The 22665-nt window shown below is 42.4% G+C and overlaps 2 protein-coding genes across 3 annotated transcripts in view; both read left to right on the top strand.

Moving 5' to 3' along the window:
• LOC138851161 (mucin-21-like) overlaps window positions 1–22665 on the top strand; it is a 187857-nt gene that overhangs the window by 94719 nt on the left and 70473 nt on the right. The gene's annotated exons all lie outside the window — the stretch shown is intronic.
• LOC128700417 (arylsulfatase B) overlaps window positions 19728–22665 on the top strand; it is a 71497-nt gene continuing 68559 nt past the window's right edge. The window contains exon 1 of one of the 2 annotated variants that reach the window (XM_053793634.2): window positions 19728–19758. The gene's annotated coding sequence lies outside the window, so the exon portion shown is untranslated. Of the gene's footprint in view, window positions 19759–20170; window positions 20398–22665 lie in introns of those variants that run through there. The other variant, XM_070079911.1, reaches the window with a different exon arrangement.

The following is a 22665-nucleotide window of genomic DNA, read 5'->3' as shown; positions in this document are numbered from 1 at the left end:
TTCTAGGTATATCAAAGGTTTATGGTAGGTTTTTAAAATGAATTCTTTTCCCAGCAAATAAAATTTAAGTTTGGTGATACCCCACGCAAGGGCCAAACATTCCTTTTCTATGGTGGAGTATCTCGTTTCTGCGAGAAGGAGTTTCCGGCTTAGGAAGCATACAGGGAAGGGAGTACCATCATGGTATTGTAGTAGCACTGCACCTAAGCCAGTATTGGAGGCATCAGTTCTTAAGCAAAATGTTTTATTAACAGCTGGAATCTTAAGTATAGGGTCTTTCGAAAAGATACTTTTAATCTCATTAAACTTTTCTCGAGCTACGTCGGAAAGTTCAAGAGGTTCCTTCACAGACTTTTTAAGGAAGTCGGATAAGATGCCTGTAAGATCAGTAAGGTTCGGGATAAACCGTGCATAAAAATTTACAGAACCAAGAAAGCTATGCATGAGCTTCTTGGTTTTGGGGAATTTAAATTCTAATAAAGCTTTGATCTTACTGGGGAAAGGCTGCAGAGAGTTATTAGAAAGTATCAGTCCAAGATATCTAATCTTGTTATACCCAAAGAAGCATTTCTTTGGCTTGGCAGTGAAGCCATGTGAGCGTAACCTACGTAAAACTGATGTTAATGTTTGGATATGCTCGCCCCACGTGGATGTCATTACGTAAATGTTATCAAAATAAACTGAAACATTTGGCAAATTACCCAAGACCTTTCTCATCAGTCTAACGTAGGTAGCACAGGCAGTTACCAAACCGAAGGGCATAGTTCTGTATTGCATCAGTCCTTGGTGTGTAGGAAAAGAAGTGTGCTGCTTAGAAGAAGGATTTAACATTACTTGATGATATGCCTGCGCAATATCAATCTCTGAAAAGAAGGAAGAGTCATAAAATTTGTGTAGATCGCTATCTATTAAGGGGATAGGCTCAGCATCCCACCGAGTTATAACATTAAGGCCTCTGAAGTCAATAGCAAGTCTATATGAATTATCCTCCTTAACCATGACTACTAGTGAGCAATATGCAGATATTGAAGGTTCAATGATCTTTAGTTTTAATAATTTGTCTACCTCTAGGTCAAATGCATCCCTAAGGTGAACTGGAACTGGGTATAATTTTCGTTTGATAGGATTGTCCGTCACTAAGTCAATCTTATGGACTACCGTGGAGGTAACACCTGGAATATCAGTAAAGACGTCAGAAAAGTTACTCACATGATGAAGTAGTTCATGTCTCTTACGGTCATCCAGAGATTTATTAATATTAATGTTGGTTGCACCCGAGTGGTCAAGAGTCACCAAGTCATGTAGTTCTTCATCATAGTCTAAGTTAGAGGTGTCAATTACGCACACCTTACATTCTTCAGTTGTTTTATCAAGTTCGTGTGGAAAAACTAAGTCAAAATTATTAAGACAGTTAACCGAATTTCTTCTGTAATATTTCTTAAGGATGTTGATATGATAAAGCTTAGGTTACCCCTTGACTTCTGTGAGGTAGTCAACTTTCCCACAAATTTTTAATACTTTATATGGACCTTTCCATGCTACTAATAATTTATTTGACTTGTTAGGCAAAAGTACCAGAACTTCATCTCCTACTTTAAAACTTCTCCTCTGACTTTTGGAATCAAAATAGGTTTTGTACTGGTCCATTGACAAGCTTAGGTTTTTCGAAACTATGTCAGAGGTCTCCTCAAGTTTGGATCTAAGGTCAAGGAGAAACTGGTAAGAAGACTGAACCTCAGCATTTACCTCCTCATTAGTCCATAAGTCATGAAGGATGGCCAATGGACCTCTGGCCTGTCTACCATAGAGAAGTTCAAAAGGTGAAAACCCCAAAAAGTCACTGGGAACTTCCCTCATGGCAAACAAAGCACAGGGTAGGTAACGATGCTACTCCTTAGGTTTAAGGGAGCAAAGTTTCCTTAAAATGGACTTGAGAATCGAATGCTGGCGCTCAATCCTCCCATTACAGCTGGGATGACAGGGTGTGGTGAAGAGAGGCTTCACTCCCAGAAGTTGGTATAGATGTTGCATTAAGTCAGATGTGAATTGTGTCCCACGGTCAGACAAAATTTCTCTAGGGATGCCCACTCTGGAGAAGATGGACAAAAGGGCTTCAGCCACCTGTGTAGTAGTTATGGTCTTTAATTGTACGTTTTCTTGGAAACTCGAAGCATAATCAACTGTTAATATATATCTATGTTCCCCAGATGAAAGTGGAGATAAAGGACCAACGATGTCAATAGCTACTCTTTCAAACGGTACCGTAAAGATAGGCATTTTGACAATAGGTACTCGCCTGGTACCTCGGGAGGATGGCAGTTGGCAAACTTTACACGATCTACAATAGGTAGTGACATCTGAGGACATTTTTGGTCAAAAATGGGTTTCCCTAATTTTATTTAAGGTTTTACGATGCGAGAAATGTCCGGCCACTGGCAGGTCATGAGCCATTTTAAGAACAGTCTCTCTGCATTGACTTGGAATAACTAAGATGGAATAGTCTATCTCATCTGAATTTAATTTGAATACTGACTTGTACAAGATACCTTTTATATATTCAAATTTATATGAAAAGTTTTTCCTTTGGATAACTTGATTTTGTTTAGCGGCATTATGGCAATTCTGAAGAGAAGGGCAATTACGTTGTAAATTGACAAAGGAGTCCTTCGATACATCTAAAGGCTTAAAATCAGAGAAAATCAAAGGATGGAGAGTAGGAGAAGCCTGGGCTTTGGTCTGAGCCCTAGTCAAGACATTTATGGTATCGGAGGTGATATCTTTACTTTCATCTAACAAGTGAACCGGTGATCCTACTACCTCGCTTTCGAGAGTAGCATCAATGGTTTTTAATCCCACATGAATACAAGGCAGGCGTGTACTTACAGTAGTGCTGGGAGCTGTGAGTCTAGTGATGACTGGACCGGAGCCCCACACGTCACCTTTCGGGAGGGGGGGGGGGAAGAAGGAGGGGAAGGGATAGTGGGAGCTAGACTGACCCTACCTTAACAAGCAGCCGGCAATCAAACTACCACTTTCGGGGACGGGGAAAAAGGGGGGTGGGAATAACGGGAGCGGGACTTACCCTACCTTAACAAGTAGCCGGCAATGAAACTATTGTTACTATATCGCTACTCCTATCTATTGAACTTTTCCCTCACAGTGATGATTGGCAATCTCATTTAGAAAGATTAGAGCAACTACTGAAAGTGTTGCAGAAATACAATTTCACTGTAAATTTACAAAAATGTGACTTTGGTGAAGCCCAGATTAAATATCTCGGTTTTAAAATAAGGAAGGGACTAGTAGCCCCCACAGATTAAAGGTCCAAGCTATTTTAAATTTTCCAACGCTTCAGGACAGGAAAGCCCTTCAATGCATTTTGGGGATGGCTACTTACTACAGGCATTTTTGCCCAAACTTTGCTCAAGTTACCTCCCCCCTCACTAGATTGACCAGTCCTAAATACAAATTTAACTGGGATGAGAATTGTGAGCAAGCTTTTAAACGTTTAAAACGTTTTCTTTCCTCCACCCCAGTATTGCTAGCACCCGATTTCCAAGTTCCTTTCACCCTCCATGTTGACGCCAGTGATGCTCGTCTCTGGTAACTGGCTAAGGCTGATTATCCGGCCTGGACTTATTCTGTTGTATTCTGACTGCTTCCTAATGGGAAATAAGACCCTATACACTAAAGAAATCTCTGTATATGTATGTTATGTCTAGGATCTCATCCCAACCATGTGTCATAAAAGCCTTATATATATATTTCGGACAATATAGAACAAACAAGCATTCTTAACTTATATACGATAATTCATATAATATTATTATTGGCTTTGTTGTATTATGAATATACTTCATTAAGATAAGATTTCCGGAGGATAACTATTATTACCCCAACCTCTCTGATCAAACCAGAAGGAAACTGAGTGGTTACAACCCATGGAGTGTAACAAGGCCCATGAAAGGTAATGTCCACTGACTCTTGCTGGCTACACTCATTATATCTTGAAAAAAATATTCACCTCTTCCTCCATATACCATCTTTCATTCAAATTCATTCCACACAGGGACTGTTTAATTTGTTCAGCTTCCCTAACATTTACCTCATGGGGATTCAACTTGCCCTCTTTACAGACATACCAAAACAACTTTACAAAGTTCCACGGTGGCTGAGCCAACTCTCCAACCTTTTCCTCAGTAAAATCAAACATAAATATTCCAACGTCTTGAACAATTTTGGCATTAGTCATTACAAACACATTACCGTTTTCCGCAAGTTTACTTGTTACTGTAACTCTCGCCATTCCAGATCTCTGATAAGGCTTTAGACACTTGAAATGCACATTATTCTCAGTACTTTGCAGCTCGAGTGAGTGAATTTTATTACTTTCGCCAGAAACTTCATCTACCACCTTCATACCTCACTGCGTCCTGCTGTCAAAACATTCCCAGGAATCGTTTTCGCTAAACACACCTCTCCAACCATCAAAGTAACACCACCGTAGTGTTGCACATTTTCATCCTGGTCAGACTGGCAGGCTGGTTCACTAGTGCCATCCTTCCTGCTCCGCCCAGGCATCTTCACCATCCTCAATGATTCCAAAATGCTTCCTTGCACGGCAAATAAAATGACTGGTATACCCTCATTTCAGTCCATCTGGTAGTGAGTATAACACGCAGCATCGTCCTGAGAGACTGGTGAAGCTTCTCTAACTAACTATGATTCTTGGAGTGAAAGGTATTGGTAAATTTATTCATAATATTCAAGTCTTCCAAAACTACATAAAAATATTTTATAAAATATGAATCCAGGTTGGTTTGATTTTTTGTAAGAAAGCCTAATCGACTAAAAATTTTCGCCAGAAACCTCAAAATGACTACACACATATTGTAAATAGGGTTTTGGAATCTGAAAACCTGGAAGAAAAGTAAGAGATTAGTAAATGCTGATTATCCACCAATCTCATCACAATACTCGAATGTCTTCCTTTGAAGATCTGTTAAAAATTCAGAACCTTATACTTAAATGGCTCTGACATAATCACTTGGTCGTATGCTTCCTTAGCTCCATATAGCAATACTTCCCCAAAGAGTTTTCTTCATTAAACTCAGTAAAACAAACATTTGTTAAATTTGGGAACTACTGCCTCTGTAACAGCTGAAAACTGATTAGCTTTCAAGGTGTCACCACATCCAAGAGCCTCAACTAACTGTTGCAGTCAGTATAGTCACTCCCATGCCAGCACCGAGACCATCCCTTAAACTGGGTTCCACTTGGGCCGGTTCATCACTGCCTCAAGTCTTCTGTAGGCCAGTCTCAATGAACAGGCTGCCTTGGCCCAAATTATCACAGTCCGTAGAAGAATCAAAGGAAGGCACAGAATCTTTTTCCTTTCTCGCCTGCCTAATTACTGTACACATTAATATCTGTTCAGGCACAATAGCTCTAGTTCTTTCTTTTAAAAATTAAAATCATGGTTCCTCCAAACCAAACATTCTTCCCTGTAGAGAAGACCTAAAATATTGTTGCCTGACTTCAACTGTAGGCAAAGTACTAGATAATTATAGCTGATATTATAAGAAACCATGTTGATAAGCATAATTTCGTTAATGATACTCAGTATGGTTTCACGATGGACCGTTCCTGCCAGACTAATATTCTGACTTTCTTCAGTGAAGCATTTGAGGCAGTTGATCATGATAAGAATTCGATGGTAATTTTTGGGATTTTAATAAAGCTTTTGATAGAGTATAACACATAAGATTGTTAAAGAAAGTAGCAGCTCATGGAATTGGAGGAAAACTCGTATCATGGATCGAGTGACGGTTCACCAACAGGAAGCAGCGTGTGTGTATAAATGAGGTTAAATCTGAATGGGGATCAATAACAAGTGGCCTTTCACAAGGATCAGCTTTAGGCCGATTGTTGTTCATAATATACATTAATGACTTAGAAGAGAGAATAACAAGTGATATGAGCAGATTCGCTGATGACACGAAAATAGGTAAAATATTGATTCAGAGGAAGATGTCACTGAACTCCAGAGGATTTAGACAAACTTACGTCGTGGTTAGAGATGTGGCAGATTCAGTTTAATGGGAATGTGCATAACCCATGAGATTATGGACTAAATAATGTATAACTTGGCAATACAGAATGCGTAAAGGACTTGGGAGGTATGATAAGCAGCAACCTTAACCATGACAGCAGTACCTAAGCGCACGTAATAAGGCAAACGGATTACTGGGATCCGTTTAAGAAGAATAAGCAACAAGAGTCCAAAAGCTATACTACAACTCTACATATTAGATGATGCAGCTCAGTTTTGGTCTCAGTGCTATAAAATGGACATAAATTCGTTAGAGAACATTCAAAGAAGAATTACAAAAAAAAAAAGACTGTAATCCCTTAACCGAAATTTACTTGTAAGACGTTGAATGAGGGAAGACATGACTGAAGTGTATAAGTCGAAATGTATAAGTGATTATAATTTACTTAAGAAGGCAATCTTGAAAGCTTACTAGAAGACCCCGAATTCTTTTAGAAAGTATTTCAGGTATGCCAAGTGCTCAAGTCAGCGTGTCAGCGTGCCTCGTTGTGCTCCGGGTTTTCTCGTGTTTTCACGGTAGCTCTTACGTGCTAGAACTTTAATTTGTGTCATCAATCCTATACGATACATCCCTCTAGCGCCTGGAACCAATCTTGGGCGGAAAACATTATATACTGAGTCAAAAAAGGAGAATTAGTGTGCACTACGTAGCAGAGTTTACTGCCAGAGGGGAATCATAGGTCTGTGTCCCGTGTGGAAAAAAATAATAATAATTGAACTTTTCATGTCAGAGGAAAGAAAGTCTCCCTGATAACATTGAGTATACATAGTGTATAGTGTATACTACAGTGGCTCCCTAGTATATTGATGATAAAGGCTAAAGTGTCATTTGAAAACAGGTGAATTTGTAAATGAAGTGATAAGCCTATAGAGGAAGGTGCCAGAAGTCGCCAGAAACTTACCACAGGTCAGCTGTTTTTAATAATCTTACTGGCCTGCTAGTGTACTCGCACATAATCTAGTGATACCAGTGAATAGCAGAATACAGTGTTGTAGTAGCAACTAACCAGTATTATAATGGTACTTAGTGGAGTGGAGTGACTTTCATTAGTTTCTTTTTCTTGAAATACGAGACGTTACTGTGAATTTCATATAACCTGTAGTTACCAGCGGTCGCAATATACACAACGAGAAGCAATTATTACTACAGAAAAAGCGTCCTTCCTCCAAAATTTGCACCAGTCAACTATAGTGATAATATAGCATTTATTGTGGTGGAGACGGAAAAAAAAAAATAGAAAAGCCAGATACAGCGATTGATAAACAAGGAGGTCAACCGTTCGTCATTGTAGGAGCTGCCAGATATCACCGGCTCTTCAACACGCAAGTTATACTTTTGTATCAGTCAAATCACATATTACTCGGGTAGATAATTTCCAGTAGATCCTTCATGTGTTAGCTCAAATCACCGACCAGTATGTTTTAAATAAGTGACCCACTGATCAGAGCAGATCGACTGGTCCGGACCCTTGACTGGTCCGAACCCTTGACTGGTCCGAACCCGGGACTGGTTTCAAACGGTTTCGTTGGACAATAAAGCAGACTGTAAACGGATGGGGTTGTAGGCGCCCTTATAAACACAAACATTAAAAATCAGGAACGTGACGGTAAGCTGTCCAATATACAAAAAGAGTTAGAAACAGAAATACAAATAGCTAGAGCTTCATTTAAGGTTATTAATATAATATTCAAGAGGTTGCTAGTAGAATTGCAGTAAATCAACCATTCAAATCATTATGAAGCTGTGTGTAGTCTGTGGTCAGTCAAACAAACGGGCTTCCACATGGATAAATTGTCATTGGCCCAAATTACATGATTATATACACCTGGAAAATCCTAGAGGGACTAGTACCGAACTTGCACACGAAAATCACTCACTACGAAAGCAAAAGACTTGGCAGACGATGCACCATCCCCCCAATGAAAAGCAGGGGTGTCACTAGCACGTTAAGAGACCATACAATAAGTGTCAGGGGCCCGAGACTGTTCAACTGCCTCCCAGCACACATAAGGGGGATTACCAACAGACCCCTGGCAGTCTTCAAGCAGGCACTGGACAAGCACCTAAAGTCAGTTCCTGATCAGCCGGGCTGTGGCTCGTACGTTGGTTTGCGTGCAGCCAGCAGCAACAGCCTGGTTGATCAGGCGCTGATCCACCAGGAGGCCTGGTCACAGACCGGGCCGCGGGGGCGTTGACCCCCGAAACTCTCTCCAGGTAAACTCCAGGTAAACGCCCCTTGTGCAGATATCCCAGAACTAGCTACAAGCAGTATTAAAACAGAGAAGTGTTTCTGGGTATGCCCAAATGAGGAAAATCTGTGGACTAAAATCACAAGGGTATTAAAAGAGGACAACATCAAAGCTGCTTTCATAGAAAACCTGGAAGCTTTCTACAACAGATGGGAACATAAAAAGTCTGGGCTGAATGGTACTGCCCTTGATACTGGCCATGTAGTCACAAACTGTAAGGCTGGAGGTGATGTCCTGGGAGACAGTAATAGTAAAGCTGGAGGTGCTGTCCTGGGAGACAGTAATGGTGAAGCTGGAGGTGCTGTCCTGGGAGACAGAAATGGTGAAGCTGGAGATACTGTCCTGGGAGACAGTAATGGTGAAACTGGAGATTTTGTCCAGGTAGTCGGGAATTATACGCAGGAAGGAATACATATAAATGACCTCATAGGGGACAGGAGCCATAGTAGGGAAACAAGTGTAGTCAAAGATAAGATAAAACCAATATTGCAAACTAGAAATACCGCAGGAAATAGCAAACAAGAGGACTCCACTAGCAATAGTGAGGATAAATTACCAAAAACAACTGGTGGGAGCTCCATTGTTGGTGCTAGGGAGGATAGAAGTAAGACAGGGAAACATGCACCAACAGGGAATACAGTCACAGAAACCCAAGGCAAGCGGAAACCAAGCCTGTGCACATACTATGCACTTGGTATCTGCTGGCATGGGAAATCTGGAAAAACAGATGGGACGTGCAACTATGACCACCCTAGAAAATGCCATGCCCATATGACAACAGGAAAATGCAAACTCCCTTCCTGTAAGCTTTTTCACCCTGAAATGTGTACCTCTTCAGTACAGGAAAGACTGTGCTATAACTTAAATTGCCAGGCATACCATCTAAAGGGGACAAAAAGATACAAAATATCCAGGCCATGGGAAAACCTGGGTAGCCACAGCCACTCAAGAGGGAGAGGTTTTTTAGTGCCAGGAAGGAAAAAAAACTGGCAGGAAATGGCAGAAATCGTACACCAAATCCAGTCATTCCTGGAGTGGAACCACAGTCGATGGCCTCCACTCCAAACCAACAGATACAGATACTAATGCCGGAAAAAAAATCCCCCCCCAGTACCAACAATACCACCAGTCCGATAACATTCTTCTTTGCAAATATACAGGGTCTAAAGCCAGCAACAAACAACAAAATACCTTTCATCCGTGGACTGCTTGCAGAGGCAAAGGCAATGTTCGCGGCTTTCACTGAGACCCACATAAAGGATCACTTGGACAACGAAATATGGATCCCAGGTTACAACCTATACAGATGTGACAGAGTGAACAGGCAAAAGGGGGGGGTTGGCCTGTACATTGCAGAGTCACTTGTTTGCACAGAACTGCTTAATGCCTCAAATGACGTAGTGGAAGTTTTAGCAGTAAAGGTCGAGAACCAAAACCTAGTCATTGTGGTAGTCTACAAGCCTCCGGATGCAACATCCCAGCAATTCCAGGAACAGCTGTTAAAAATTGACCACTGTCTGGAAAATCTTCCAGCTCCTGCACCCAACATCTTGCTCCTGGGGGATTTCAACTTAAGGCACCTAAAATGGAGGAATATAGCAAATAATATTGTTGCAGTAATAACACCAGGAGGCAGCTCTGATGAAAACTCACACTCACACGAGCTTTTAAATCTCTGCACAAAATTCAATTTAAACCAGCAAATAATAGAGCCTACTAGACTGGAGAATACACTAGACCTCATATTCACTAACAATGATGATCTGATAAGAAATGTCACCATATCAAAAACAATATACTCTGATCACAACATAATTGAGGTTCAGACATGTATGCGTGGAGCCCCAGACCGACAAAATGAGACTAGTCACGAGGGAGCATTCACCAAATTCAACTTCAATAACAAAAACATAAAGTGGGACCAAGTAAACCAAGTCCTAACCGATATAAGTTGGGAAGATATACTAAGCAACACAGACCCAAACTTATGCCTAGAACAGATTAACTCGGTGGCACTCGATGTATGCACAAGGCTTATTCCTCTAAGAAAAAGGAGGAGTAGATGTAAAATAGAAAGAGACAGGCGCTCCCTTTACAGGCGACGGAAAAGAATAACAGAGCGGCTAAAAGAGGTCAATATATCTGAAATGCGCAGGGAGACACTGGTCAGAGAAAGAGCAAGCATCGAACTTAAGCTAAAAGAATCCTTTAGGAGTCAGGAATCGCGGGAAGAATTAAAAGCTATAAATGAAATCGAAAGAAACCCAAAGTATTTCTTCTCCTATGCCAAATCAAAATCGAGAACAACGCCCAGTATTGGGCCCCTACTTAAACAAGATGGGTCCTACACAGATGACAGCAAGGAAATGAGTGAGCTACTCAAGTCCCAATATGACTCAGTTTTTAGCAAGCCGCTAACCAGACTGAGAGTCGAAGATCAAAATGAATTTTTTATGAGAGAGCCACAAAATTTGATTAACACAAGCCTATCCGATGTTATCCTGACGCCAAATGACTTCGAACAGGCTATAAATGACATGCCCATGCACTCTGCCCCAGGGCCAGACTCATGGAACTCTGTGTTCATCAAGAACTGCAAGAAGCCCCTATCACGAGCCTTTTCCATCCTATGGAGAGGGAGCATGGACACGGGGGTCGTCCCTCAGTTACTAAAAACAACAGACATAGCCCCACTCCACAAAGGGGGCAGTAAAGCAACAGCAAAGAACTACAGACCAATAGCACTAACATCCCATATCATAAAAATCTTTGAAAGGGTCCTAAGAAGCAAGATCACCACCCATCTAGAAACCCATCAGTTACACAACGCAGGGCAACATGGGTTTAGAACAGGTCGCTCCTGTCTGTCTCAACTACTGGATCACTACGACAAGGTCCTAAATGCACTAGAAGACAAAAAGAATGCAGATGTAATATATACAGACTTTGCAAAAGCCTTCGACAAGTGTGACCATGGCGTAATAGCGCACAAAATGCGCGCTAAAGGAATAACAGGAAAAGTCGGTCGATGGATCTATAATTTCCTCACTAACAGAACACAGAGAGTAGTCGTCAACAGAGTAAAGTCCGAGGCAGCTACGGTGAAAAGCTCTGTTCCACAAGGCACAGTACTAGCTCCCATCTTGTTCCTCATCCTCATATCCGACATAGACAAGGATGTCAGCCACAGCACCGTGTCTTCCTTTGCAGATGACACCCGAATCTGCATGACAGTGTCTTCCATTGCAGACACTGCAAGGCTCCAGGCGGACATCAACCAAATCTTTCAGTGGGCTGCAGAAAACAATATGAAGTTCAACGATGAGAAATTTCAATTACTCAGATATGGTAAACATGAGGAAATTAAATCTTCATCAGAGTACAAAACAAATTCTGGCCACAAAATAGAGCGAAACACCAACGTAAAAGACCTGGGAGTGATTATGTCGGAGGATCTCACCTTCAAGGACCATAACATTGTATCAATCGCATCTGCTAGAAAAATGACAGGATGGATAATGAGAACCTTCAAAACTAGGGAGGCAAAGCCCATGATGACACTCTTCAGGTCACTTGTTCTATCTAGGCTGGAATATTGCTGCACTCTAACAGCACCTTTCAAGGCAGGTGAAATTGCCGACCTAGAAAATGTACAGAGAACTTTCACGGCGCGCATAACGGAGATAAAACACCTCAATTACTGGGAGCGCTTGAGGTTTCTAAACCTGTATTCCCTGGAACGCAGGAGGGAGAGATACATGATTATATACACCTGGAAAATCCTAGAGGGACTAGTACCGAACTTGCACACGAAAATCACTCACTACGAAAGCAAAAGACTTGGCAGACGATGCACCATCCCCCCAATGAAAAGCAGGGGTGTCACTAGCACGTTAAGAGACCATACAATAAGTGTCAGGGGCCCGAGACTGTTCAACTGCCTCCCAGCACACATAAGGGGGATTACCAACAGACCCCTGGCAGTCTTCAAGCTGGCACTGGACAAGCACCTAAAGTCAGTTCCTGATCAGCCGGGCTGTGGCTCGTACGTTGGTTTGCGTGCAGCCAGCAGCAACAGCCTGGTTGATCAGGCTCTGATCCACCAGGAGGCCTGGTCTCAGACCGGGCCGCGGGGGCGTTGACCCCCGAAACTCTCTCCAGGTAAACTCCAGGTTATAGCTCGGCTAAAATTTTCAGCAGTTTCAAATTACCCTGTTTCGTCTGTTAGATTTTTGGACTGAGAACTCCGAAACGGTTAATAGAATTAATGTATCAACCATATTACGGGATGTACCTGCACAGTAACAAGGTATTCCCTAACCTTAAAACCACTCATGCTTCTGTTATCCTGTCAGACTACTTGGGCTGTACGGTCACATTCCCTACAATCAGTTGTTATATCAGATCTAAATGGTTTACAGGTTGAACCGATGCTGTGCTACCTCCCATCATTTCTTGCTCTGTACTGAGAGTTAATGTTAAAGGTGCTGTTCTTTCTGAGGTTGACCTGTCGTCACCATCAGAGGTTGACCTGTCATCACCATCAGAGGCTGACCTGTCGTCACCATCAGAGGTTGACCTGTCGTCACCATCAGAGGTTGACCTGTCGTCACCATCAGAGGTTGACCTGTCGTCACCATCAGAGGTTGACCTGTCGTCACCATCAGAGGTTGACCTGTCGTCACCATCAGAGGTTGACCTGTCGTCACCATCAGAGGTTGACCTGTCGTCACCATCAGAGGTTGACCTGTCGTCACCATCAGAGGTTGACCTGTCGTCACCATCAGAGGTTGACCTGTCGTCACCATCAGAGGTTGACCTGTCGTCACCATCAGAGGTTGACCTGTCGTCACCATCAGAGGTTGACCTGTCGTCACCATCAGAGGTTGACCTGTCGTCACCATCAGAGGTTGACCTGTCGTCACCATCAGAGGTTGACCTGTCGTCACCATCAGAGGTTGACCTGTCGTCACCATCAGAGGTTGACCTGTCGTCACCATCAGAGGTTGACCTGTCGTCACCATCAGAGGTTGACCTGTCGTCACCATCAGAGGTTGACCTGTCGTCACCATCAGAGGTTGACCTGTCGTCACCATCAGAGGTTGACCTGTCGTCACCATCAGAGGTTGACCTGTCGTCACCATCAGAGGTTGACCTGTCGTCACCATCAGAGGTTGACCTGTCGTCACCATCAGAGGTTGACCTGTCGTCACCATCAGAGGTTGACCTGTCGTCACCATCAGAGGTTGACCTGTCGTCACCATCAGAGGTTGACCTGTCGTCACCATCAGAGGTTGACCTGTCGTCACCATCAGAGGTTGACCTGTCGTCACCATCAGAGGTTGACCTGTCGTCACCATCAGAGGTTGACCTGTCGTCACCATCAGAGGTTGACCTGTCGTCACCATCAGAGGTTGACCTGTCGTCACCATCAGAGGTTGACCTGTCGTCACCATCAGAGGTTGACCTGTCGTCACCATCAGAGGTTGACCTGTCGTCACCATCAGAGGTTGACCTGTCGTCACCATCAGAGGTTGACCTGTCGTCACCATCAGAGGTTGACCTGTCGTCACCATCAGAGGTTGACCTGTCGTCACCATCAGAGGTTGACCTGTCGTCACCATCAGAGGTTGACCTGTCGTCACCATCAGAGGTTGACCTGTCGTCACCATCAGAGGTTGACCTGTCGTCACCATCAGAGGTTGACCTGTCGTCACCATCAGAGGTTGACCTGTCGTCACCATCAGAGGTTGACCTGTCGTCACCATCAGAGGTTGACCTGTCGTCACCATCAGAGGTTGACCTGTCGTCACCATCAGAGGTTGACCTGTCGTCACCATCAGAGGTTGACCTGTCGTCACCATCAGAGGTTGACCTGTCGTCACCATCAGAGGTTGACCTGTCGTCACCATCAGAGGTTGACCTGTCGTCACCATCAGAGGTTGACCTGTCGTCACCATCAGAGGTTGACCTGTCGTCACCATCAGAGGTTGACCTGTCATCACCATCAGAGGTTGACCTGTCATCACCATCAGAGGTTGACCTGTCGCCACCATCAGAGGTTGACCTGTCGTCACCATCAGAGGTTGACCTGTCATCACCATCAGAGGTTGACCTGTCATCACCAACAGAGGTTGACCTGTCGTCACCATCAGAGGTTGACCTGTCGTCACCATCAGAGGTTGACCTGTCGTCACCATCAGAGGTTGACCTGTCGTCACCATCAGAGGTTGACCTGTCGTCACCATCAGTGGACCTAAGTTTTTCAGCTCCTCTTCCTCTTATAAAAAATATATTTAGTTGGACTTGGCTAAATTAAATTGCGCTTGTTATTATAATGTTCGGTAAGTTTCCTAAGTTCTTTAGTACAAAATCGTTAATTTTTATACTAACATAAATGAAAAACCTAAATCTTTAAATGTATAAGAGAAAATTTCAGAAAGGACTGTTAAATGAAAGGAATTTTAAATGAGAATGAAACTAATGTTAACCATCTCTAACTAATGAAATACAGGAAATAAATCCCTTATTTTGTCAAACGGTGTCGCAGAACATTCCAGAATGTTCTGGAAATACTCAGTGTCAATTAATATGCCTGTGTGAAATAATATTGACTTTGAGAGCATTTCCTGAATATTCTGAAATGTTCTGCGTCACCGGCAGACAAAAGCGTCGAGATGGAGTCACTATGCTACCATGGAAGGATGGTTAAACCTAGTTGTACTTTAGCTCATTCTAGCTCAATACATAGACAACACCAAATTCATTATATTAGACCTTAGTGCAATTACAAGTGAGAGTCTGGTGCTATTTTTAATTTGTATTTTTATATTTTTAGTTTATACCTAGTTGTACTTTAGCTCATTCCAGCACAACACATAGACAACACCAACTTCATTATGTTTATTAGTGACTATACTCTAAATGACCAAAGTGCTTTAGCTATATACTTGTCCAAACTTCCCGCTACTACAGATATGAGTATGAGAACTCAACACACAATTCAGGATATAAATAACCACAATTTAAACCTAGATCACGTCGACCCTGATCTAAACCTCCATAATCTGACACCCAATCAAAACCAACTGGGAAGTAACTGCCTTTATTACACAGCATCACAAGCCAGCACTATCCTAAACAATGCTAAAAGTCTATCAGTTCTTAACTACAACATCAGGTCCTTAAGCAAACACTATGATGACCTCCTGGCACTCTTTGAGTGGCTAAAGACACCCTTCTCCTGCATTATTCTTACTGAGACCTGGCTTAAGCAGGACACAATAGATATCTACCCTCTACCAGGATACACAGCAATCCACAACTGCAGAGCATACCGAGTTGGGGGTGGTATTGCAATCTATTACTCTAACCAATTATATTGTAATAGTACCACTTGCTTTAGTGATGAATATGGGGAATACATTTTTGCTAATTTTACTGTAAAAAACCTTAAGACGCCTATAACAATCGGTGCCATTTACCGGATACCTCACACAAACATCCCAAATTTCAGTGAGAAATTAAAGGCACTAACAACAAACAGACAAATGAACAAGCACCACCTTCTCTTAGCTGGAGACTTCAATATCAACCTTGGCCTACCAGTTGATCAGTCTGTAACTGATTTCATCAACAATATGAACAACACACTTCTCATACCAACAATAACTAAACCAACCAGGCTCACTGAGACAAGTGCAACCATAATAGACCACATATGGACCAATATACTAGCCCCCCTTAAATCAGGAATAATCACAGACAGCACTACAGACCACTACTCAACCTTCCTCTTAACAAACATTAGTAAACCACCACTCGAATACAACAGTCTCATTTAGACTCCATGACGAGGCCTCAATAAGGGATTTCACAGCTGACCTAGAGACTGTTAACTGGCCTACAGAATTCTCCAAGGCCAATGGTATTGACGATTAGACAGACATTTTTCTTAGCAAATTACTTAGACTATACAACAAACATTGTCCTATAAAAAAAGAAACAGATCACGAATAAACGGCTCGGTTGCCCATGGCTAACCAGCAGCATTCTGAAATCCAATGATAAGTAACACCAATATGAAAAGCAATATAGACAGGGCTTAATGCACAAAGATATTCTTAAACACTATTCATCAGTTCTCACCATAGTAATAAAGAAAGCCAAACAACTGTACCACTCCACCAGATTCACTGACACAAGAGGAGATATAAAAAGACCTGGAAAACACTCTCCCAGATTCTGGGCACCAACAAACTGAAAAAAAGACAAGAATATTGTCCTAACTAAACCTAATGAAACACCACTGCATCCCACTGATACAGCTAACAAGATAAACGACTTCTTCTCAACCATAGGATCTAATCTCGCCAGTAAAATCCCACATACCAACGCCCATGCCAGGGACTACCTAGATGGGAATTTCCCAAATTCCTTCTATCTTGTACCAACTGAGCCCATGGAAGTCACCGAGATTATAAAGTCACTAAAAAATAACTCAGGGAATCTGTCTTACGTACCACCATTATTATACAAGCGAGCGGCCCATGTCCTTTTGCATGCTATTTCATTACTTTCTAACAAGTCACTAGAAAATAACACCTTCCCGAAACTACTCAAGACAGCAAAGGTTACACCAATACAGATGTAAATAACTGAAGGCCAATATCAAACTTACCATTGCTATCCAAAATCTTCTAGAAAATTGTGAACTGGAGACTATATTCATTTAGAAAGGCACAAAACGTACTCAACCCCAGCCAATTTGGATTCAGGAAAACTAAAAGTACTAATGACGCAATTGTAAAAATGCTAGATCTGCTTTGCACAGCATTGGAAAATAAGGAATATCTGCTAGGAATTTTCATTGACCTAAGAAAAGCGTTTGACACAGTAGATCACGGCATTCTACTCCACAAACCTGACCATTACGGTATAAGAGGCCATGCACTTGCATATTTCAAATCCTACCTTACTAATAGGTATCAGTATGTCACCTTTAAAGACACGGCATCATCAACACGGCCACTTGATACTGGAGTTCCGCAGGGAAGTGTTCTTGGTCCACTGCTCTTCCTCATTTACATCAATGATCTTCCAAACGTATCCCAACACCTGAAACCCATTCTGTTTGCTGATGACACGACTTATGTCATCTCTCACCCTTGCCAACCTCAACACCATTGTTAACGAGGAGCTGATCAAAATATCGACTTGGATGACAGCCAATACACTTATACTTAACACTGACAAAACCTACTATATTATGTTTGGTAGCAGAGCAGGTGTTGCGCAACTTAACATTAAAATCAATAACACTCTAATTGCCAGACATAATGAGGGCAAATTCCTAGGCCTATACCTCGACAACAACCTGAATTTCAGCACCCATATCCAACACAAAAAAAAGTATCCAAAACAGTTGGGATCCTCTCCAAGATACGATATTACGTGCCACAAAATGCCCTTCTCACGCTATACCATTCACTTATTTATCCATACCTCACTTATGCTATTTGTGCTTGGGGATCAACTGCAGCAACACACCTAAAGCCAATAACAACCCAACAAAAAGCTGCAGTAAGAATAAGCACTAAATCCTATCCCTGGCGACACCCCCCCAACTCTTCATAGATCTAAACTTACTCTCTGTTCATAACATCCACACTTACTACTGTGCAAACTACATCTACAGGACCTTAAATTCCAATATTAACCTTGACCTAAAACCCTTTCTTGATAGTTGTGACAGGACCCACAGACATAACACCAGACACAAACATCTCTATGACATTCCCCATGTCCGACTAAACCTTTACAAAAATTCGATGTATGTCAAAAGCCCTAAAATCTGGAACACCCTACCTGAAAACTCTTGAACTGCAGACACATTCGTCACCTTCAGAACTACAGTTAGAAAACATCTTATCTCCCTGATGCACCCCATCAACTAACTACATAAAACCCACCTGGTGGTTCACACTTACATTCACTCACTCACCCATTTGACTATAAGCACAGAAATACGAATCTTTATCTTAAAATAATGATTCCTAACTAGTCATAAGTTTGCCTGTGATACTCCAATATAGAAACTATGTATTGTGCCAAAACACAAGCATTCACATTGCTAAACTCACAAACTAGTATTTAGTCACTTAGTATTTAGTCAACTTACTCCATAATTTGTAATGATTTAGGGTTAATTAAAAATTAATCAAAGTTTGTCCGAAATGCCTAGCAATGCTAGGTGTCCTAGTGGCCCCCTGTGTAATTAGTATTTCATTACATGTAAACCACACAATAACCAAAATCTGTAAACCCCTCATTGTAAACCTTATAGAGAATAAACTTGATTGATTGAAAAACAGATTTCATTGGACTACACCCGTGTCTTTACATTGGTTGACATTTGTCCTGCGATACTCTGAAGCTGAAGGGGTTGGAGCCGCCAGTTTCAGGGAGACCCAAAAGATCAACAAATACCGAGGGCTGCCACCTTGCTATAACTTCGTCTCAATAGGGTCGGAGACCCTTGGAGCATGGAGCAAGTCTGCTCTAAAATTCCTTTTAAGAGTTAGATGAAAAACTCGTTACAGAAACCAAAGACCCTAGAGCGTCCAACTTCCTTTCTCGGAGACTCAGTGTTACGATCCAGAGGGGAAAATACTTGCAGCATTCAGGGCACGCGTCCCACTGCCTGTGAGCTGGATGAAATATTTGAGAGGTAAGCTCCGAGATGTTATTTATGTTGTTCTCCTCCCCATGATATCTTCGTTAATATATTTTGTTTATAAATAAAGCTCATATAGATTATAGGGGGTTGCAGAAGAAAATATTCGCACATCTCCGGGAAGAATCTTGAGATTTTCCTGATGAACGTTTATTATTTTCTCTAAGGATGAAGATCCAGTCCAGTTCAACTAGACTGCCTCCCCTTCTCAGAGCAATTCAATTCATATAATTCTTACTACGTTAAAGTTACTTGGTAAAGATGGATTGAGATTTGTAAGGTAAATTTTCATTGAAACCGTGAGATGACTTTTTTGGTACATAATTTACGGTGTAGATAGTATCCGAGAAGCAGAGAGATAAATGGCGAAGCAAAGGTTCTCTTAAATATAGATTCTCTCACCAAGATTTATAAGTCATCTTTCGTTGTACTTCTTGAAGGACGACTGACTTCTTCTACGTAGATAAGACGGTGCGTCAGATGACACTGTATGAGAAAAAGACAGCCTGTTCCTGCATACCTTTTCGTGGGAGATAATCAATTTTTTTCAATACAGAGGTGAGTTCAAGGCTCAACACGGCGTCTCTCTTCATATATATATGGATACATGATGTCAACCGCCCCATCCTTACCGCCCATTGTACGACAACTGCATACACAGGTTTGTCTTGCTCCAGCACTCTGAGTAAACTGGCGTCCTGCACTCAACGTGCTCCAGCACTCTGAGTAAACTGGCGTCCTGCACTCAACGTGCTCCAGCACTCTGAGTAAACTGGCGTCCTGCACTCAACGTGCTCCAGCACTCTGAGTAAACTGGCGTCCTGCACTCAACGTGCTCTAGCACTCTGGGTAAACTGGCGTCCTGCACTCAACGTGCTCCAGCACTCTGAGTAAACTGGCGTCCTGCACTCAACGTGCTCCAGCACTCTGAGTAAACTGGCGTCCAGCACTCAACGTGCTCCAGCACTCTGGGTAAACTGGCGTCCTGCACTCAACTTGCCCTAGCACTCTGGGTAAACTGGCGTCCTACACTCAACTTGCCCTAGCACTCTGGATAAACTGGCGTCTTGCACTCAACGTGCTCTAGCACTCTGGGTAAACTGGCGTCCTACACTCAACTTGCCCTAGCACTCTGGGTAAACTGGCGTCTTGCACTCAACGTGCTCTAGCACTCTGGGTAAACTGGCGTCCTAAACTCAATTTGCCCTAGCACTCTGGGTAAACTGGCGTCCTACACTCAACTTGCTCCAACACTCTGGGTAAACTTGCGTCCTACACTCAACACGCACCAGTACTCTAGGTAAACTTGCGTCCTAAACTTAACTTGCTCCAGCACTCTAGGTAAACTTGCGTCCTAAACTTAACTTGCTCCAGCACTCTCTGTAAACTTGCGTCCTAAACTTAACATACTCCAGCACATTAGGTAAACTGGCGTCCTAAACTTAACTTGCTCTAGCACTCAGGGTAAATTGGCGTCCTACACTCAACACGCACCAGCACTCTAGGTAAACTTGCGTCCTACACTCAACACGCACCAGCACTCTAGGTAAACTTGCGTCTTAAACCTAACTTGCCCCAGCACATTAGGTAAACTGGAGTCCTAAACTTAACTTGCTCTAGCACTCTGGGTAAACTGGCGTCCTAAACTCAACTTGCTCTAGCACTCTGGGTAAACTGGCGTCCTAAACTCAACTTACTCTAGCACTCTGGGTAAACTGGCGTCCTAAACTCAACATACTCTAGCACTCTGTGTAAACTGGCGTCCTACATTCAACTTGCTCCAGTACTCTGGGTAAACTTGTGTCCTAAACTTAATTTGCTCCAGCACTCTCTGTAAACTTGCGTCCTACAGTCAACTCGCTCCAGCATTCTAGGTAAGCTGGCGTCCTAAACTTAACTTGCTCTAGCACTCTAGGTAAACTGGCGTCCTAAACTTAACTTGCTCCAGCACTCTAGGTAAACTTGCGTCCTACATTCAACTTGCTCCAGCATTCTACGTAAACTGGCGTCCTAAACTTAACTTGCTCTAGCACTCTAGGTAAACTGGCGTCCTAAACTTAACTTGCTCTAGCACTCTAGGTAAACTTGCGTCCTAAACTTAACTTGCTCCAGTACTCTAGGTAAACTGGCGTCCAAAACTTAACTTGCTCAAGCACTCTAGGTAAACTTGCGTCCTAAACTTAACTTGCTCCAGCACTCTAGGTAAAATGGCGTCCTAAACTCAACTTGCTCCAGCACTCTAGGTAAACTGGCGTCCTAAACTTAACTTGCTCCAGCACTCTAGGTAAACTGGCGTCCTAAACTTAACTTGTTCCAGCACTCTAGGTAAACTAGCGTCCTAAACTTAACTTGCTGCCTAATATAATATGGAGTCGGAAAAGGATTCATCACTGATGACGTGACACCTGGAGCTTGTATCTAGTAATGTAATAACCACTGATGACGTGACACCTGGAGCTTGTATCTAGTAATGTAATAACCACTGATGACGTGACACCTGGAGCTTGTATCTAGTAATGTAATAACCACTGATGACGTGACACCTGGAGCTTGTATCTAGTAATGTAATAACCACTGATGACGTGACACCTGGAGCTTGTATCTAGTAATGTAATAACCACTGATGACGTGACACCTGGAGCTTGTATCTAGTAATGTAATAACCACTGATGACGTGACACCTGGAGCTTGTATCTAGTAATGTAATAACCACTGATGACGTGACACCTGGAGCTTGTATCTAGTAATGTAATAACCACTGATGACGTGACACCTGGAGCTTGTATCTAGTAATGTAATAACCACTGATGACGTGACACCTGGAGCTTGTATCTAGTAATGTAATAACCACTGATGACGTGACACCTGGAGCTTGTATCTAGTAATGTAATAACCACTGATGACGTGACACCTGGAGCTTGTATCTAGTAATGTAATAACCACTGATGACGTGACACCTGGAGCTTGTATCTAGTAATGTAATAACCACTGATGACGTGATACCTGGAGCTTGTATCTAGTAATGTAATAACCACTGATGACGTGACACCTGGAGCTTGTATCTAGTAATGTAATAACCACTGATGACGTGACACCTGGAGCTTGTATCTAGTAATGTAATAACCACTGATGACGTGACACCTGGAGCTTGTATCTAGTAATGTAATAACCACTGATGACGTGACACCTGGAGCTAGTATCTAGTAATGTAATAACCACTGATGACGTGACACCTGGAGCTTGTATCTAGTAATGTAATAACCACTGATGACGTGACACCTGGAGTTTGTATCTAGTAATGTAATAACCAGTAATGACGTAACACTTCCGTCTATTAATGTATTATTTTAATATTTTTATTTATTAACACACTGGCCGATTCCCACCAAGGCAGGGTGGCCCGAAAAAGAAAAACTTTCACCATCATTCACTCCATCACTGTCTTGCCAGAAGGGTGCTTTACACTACAGTTTTTAAACTGCAACATTAACACCCCTCCTTCAGAGTGCAGGCACTGTACTTCCCATCTGCAGGACTCAAGTCCGGCCTGCCGGTTTCCCTGAATCCC

Source organism: Cherax quadricarinatus, unplaced genomic scaffold (genome assembly GCF_038502225.1).
Source record: "Cherax quadricarinatus isolate ZL_2023a unplaced genomic scaffold, ASM3850222v1 Contig41, whole genome shotgun sequence".
NCBI lineage: Eukaryota > Metazoa > Arthropoda > Malacostraca > Decapoda > Parastacidae > Cherax > Cherax quadricarinatus.
The sequence above is the reverse complement of the archived record's forward strand: the minus strand, read 5'-3'. Positions and strand labels throughout refer to the sequence as shown.